Genomic DNA, 4,272 nt, shown 5'->3' on the forward strand with positions numbered 1-4,272 from the left:
GCTCTGGAAAAACTCCTGTACGTGAAAAGTAGGATAAGATAAAGACTTGCTCCAATCTCTAGTGCTGCAGAAGGCGAAACAAGACAAAACCACATGGGTTTCTTGCCCTCCTTTGGAATGGATGCTCTTCTCTTTCAGAAGATCTTGAAATGTTGGGTTAACGAGGGCATGATCTGCCTGCTTGGGCTTACTGGGAGAGAGCGGAATTAACTTCTATGAGGAGAGCCTGCTGTGTGTGAGCAAATGAAAGGCCTGGCTCTTCTCACCCTGCCACAGCCCAGGAATAGCTTCATTAAAGCCAAAGGGCTTTAAAATCTTGCTTGGACCCAATGCCAGTGGGTTGGGACAGCGGGCAGATCCTTCTCATGAACATCCTGTCACATGTCCCATTTCCAAAGCCGTGGATGTAGCTGAGCCACAGCCCTGAGCCAAGTGAATTAGTCATCTCCAGCCTGAATGTCCTGTAATTGCCTGGCAAATCACGTTGCCCATTAGCAGGGCAGGAAGTCTGGCTTGGGTGGGGATGTCACTGGGTTCCGCCACCCTGCAGGACTCTGGGCTGGCTGCAGGCTGGTGGTCCTTTCTGTATCTCATTCCCCATCTGTAAACAGAAGGAAATGGTTTTCTCCCACCTAACAAGGTAGTGATGGTCTTGGGGTGCTCTCTCTGGTCACCATCTGATATGTGGGAAGTCCAATACCAGAGATAATGGGCTCATTTGACTGGAATTGGAATTATACAAACAATATGGGCCAAAGATTGGCACCTGAAGGAAGGTAGTGGCTTTTTACTGGGGGATTTAGGTTGGTTTATGCCCAGGCTCTGCCAGGTGTTGCGCATGTGCAAGAAAACCAAGAATGAGCTTTCAGAAACTGGGTGCTTCCTGCAGCGCAGGATGTGCCGTTCCTTTCCTCATCACTCTCCGCCGTGAAGCTCGTGCCTGGGTCCCTATCACCCCATGGCTGCCAACACCAGAGCTGTGGAGGGGAAGGGAACCGTGGTGTCAGCGGGCACCGTGCCTGCAGCACCACGGTGCCTTTCATCACGTTCCCCTTTGTGCTCCTGTCTTTGCTGTCATTACAAAATCTCTCAGTGATGAGACTGTGGGCGTGATAAGAGATCTGCATATCTAATGTAGCAGCGCTGTTGCTCAATTTTGATTTAGCCTCCTTTTTGCTTTATCTGCCTGTTGCTGCCTTACTTGGTAAGGCTTCTCTCTAGGTTGAGGTATGCCAGAGAAAACAGTAGAGGCCCATGAATCGGGATTTTTTTTTTCAAAATGTTCTTCTACTTCTTCAGAAATCTTAGGCATTTCAGTTATTTAAAAGTAGTCATTTCTGTTTGCCCACACTGCTGTTTCTTATCCCATTCAGCAAACGTTGGTTGAAAAAAGTGGAATAACTGAAAAAATATTTTCCCTATTTTGTTTGGTAGAGCATTTATCCTGTGATCTAAGTTTGATATAGGTATGAGGCAAAGCATACCGCTTCCGTACGTAACCCAGAGAGATAAAAACCATTTGAGGTGATCGGCTTTTTGGTATCCAGCAGACCACGGGCGCAGCATAGCATCCAAGCACGCCCACCACCAAATTTTGTCAGCTATTAAACAGAGCAGTCGGAAACATTTTGATCTCAAGGACATTGCTGTAGCCTCTGATATGCTGTGATTTAAAGCCAGAAGAAGTTGTGTTAGCATGAGATTTATTTCACGCCATCACTAAACTGCAGTGCTGGGCAGGTGTCGCTGCTACCAGTAGGGCAGGCCCAAGTCATCCTACTTCGTGTCTCCCAAAGTCCCGTTGTAGCACCAATAATTTCCCAATGAGCTTCAGAAGAATGAGGAACTAAGAAGAAGGAAAAGAAAATCGAAAACAGGGTGTGCCTGTGGCTTTAATGTATGTGGCAAATGGCAGGGACCAGACAAAAGTGAAACCAGGAGAGGAAGCCACAGCTGGACAGATGACTGCTCAATGGCCAAAGCTGTTGGATGTTAATTATGGGGGAAAGTTATTCTTGTTGGGGTACACAAACCTCATTGTCACCGAGTCCATGTTCCTTGGTAGAGATGCAAATCATGACTCGTGTTGAAATGAGGAGAAATACTCACCAAAAAAAAGCCCTAGCCAAGATCATAGATAGTTAAATATCGTGATAAAGACAAAAGGACAATTTCTCAGTGGACGGACCTGGGGGAAGCGCTGTCACCGAGGAGAGGAAAGGATTAAAAGCTTTGATCCCCGAAATAAAAGCAGAACGCAAGGGGTGGAGGCAGAAACACTTCCAGATTGAAAATAATCCTTCGCTTCCAGTTCCTGTACCCATCTGACACCAAGGATGAAGTGGGCAGAGAGGCAGGCTGTGCCTTGTCTGAAGGGAGTGAGGCAACAGGCGTGAAATGGAAGTGATGCTGTGGGAAGGAGAAAAGCAATTTCTGCTCAGTAGAGGTGGGTCTGTGTCCTCAGGACGAGGGTGCTGACTGCACCAGAGCAGGGGCCACCACTCTGAACAAAGCATGGCATCAATCCTGGCCACTGTTGGGGACCGTCAGCCATTGACGACACACATTGCACTTGCTGTCTGGGTGTCTGTCACACCCAGCAGCAAGTCTTGCATCACCAAGGCTTCTGGCAGTTAAGGCAATGCTGCCTGTTGGGGGGGAGTGGGGAGGTCTTGCTTTGGTGGCAGTGAGCTGATGAAGAGATGAAGCTGTTTGGAATGTTCTTCATGAACCACTGGTCTTCTTGAGGACCGCTGAGCCCAGTCCCTTAAGGCTCAGAGCAGATGGGGGCACAAGGGAAACCTCATGCTCCTGTAGCCCTGAGAGTTGCCCAGGGTGTGCCTTGCTCTGTGTCAAACTTGCTGGTGCAGGCGTCCCGCAGTGCCTCGCTGTATGTCATATGGGGATGCTGGGCTTCTCAGGTGGCTTGTGCATTAGGCCCTTTTATTAAATGTTTTGCCCTGTTAACTTATTGAGGGAGAAACTGAAGTCTTGGGGAGAGATGACTTACATCAAGGAACGTCAAGAAGATGATCCTCCATCCTACCAGCCACATTGCCTTTACCTCCCCACCCTTACCCACCAGCCTGTGACGCGCAAAAACCACACCAGGACTAGAGAATTAAACAGAAAAAAACCTGAGAGCTTCAGAAACTGGCTGGATCTCCAGTATGCCTTGGTTGCACCAAGATCCAGCCCATCTGCCTCCTGCGTCCAGCAGAAGCAGGGCCGTCTCCTACAATCAGGACGGATGTGAGGATCGCATTTCTTTCGCAACCCACGCAGAGGATATAATCAGGAGGTATCGAGCAAACGCATCACAAGAACGCGTATGAGTCTGTGGCAATCATGCTCCACCCTTCTGATACAGCTTTGGAAGCTACAAACTGTGCTTCATAGTGAACAAAAGTATTTGGCACACGTAGGGTTCTTTGGGGTCTCTGCATTGAATCACTTCAAGAGCTGTGACCCCCAAATACCGGGGAGCTCTGCCTCTGCAATGTGATTTTTCCTCCATAAGGAAGGCTTTATCTGGGGATGAGGCATTAAGCTGAGGTTTTGAAGCTCTAATTCAAGTCCCAAATTTGAGACTTTCCCAAATCACTCTCGCCTGTGCGAACAGGGACAAAATTATGGGGACATAATTCTGCTTTGTCTGATTCCCAGTCTTGTGTACCAAAACTCCCATTTATAGGAAAAGGGACGTTCAGTAGTGGGAAGGAGAGGTCGGTTGGAACCAAAACACTTTTACAATTAACAGATGGAAGACCTGAGTTAGCTCAGCCGGGACTGAGACTAACTGTAAAGCTAATTCCAGTTAATGTGAACATTTAACTTTGCTGTTGAACTGCAGGAATATGGTGTCAAATTGTGATTTTCTTGCTGTCTCTCAACAGTTTGCAGATGCTTCTGTTTCGCTGCTTGCAATGAGTCCTTTAACAAAGTGCCAGCACCTCTGTCGCTCTGACCTCTCCAGCCAAGCTGACAAACCTCATTTAGGGCAACCAAGTCGAGCTTTGTTATGCCCCACTCCCCAGAACATGTACCTAAAGTCCCAGGACTCATCTTTTATGTGCCAGAACATGCTAAACCTCTTACTACTGCATCCTGACTGCCCTTGATCTTAATAGCAGAGATAAACAAGCTGTTCTAGATATGCTAAGTATATGCTACAACCACAGCCCTTAATTTGGTTTTTGGACAAACACTGAATCCCTTGACACCAATCTTTGCTGCCCTACTTACCTCCCCGCTCCAGGCACACCACAGAGG

The sequence above is a fragment of the Egretta garzetta genome, unplaced genomic scaffold, assembly GCF_000687185.1.
Source record: "Egretta garzetta isolate BGI_Z169 unplaced genomic scaffold, ASM68718v1 scaffold350, whole genome shotgun sequence".
In the NCBI taxonomy this organism is placed as follows: Eukaryota; Metazoa; Chordata; class Aves; order Pelecaniformes; family Ardeidae; genus Egretta; species Egretta garzetta.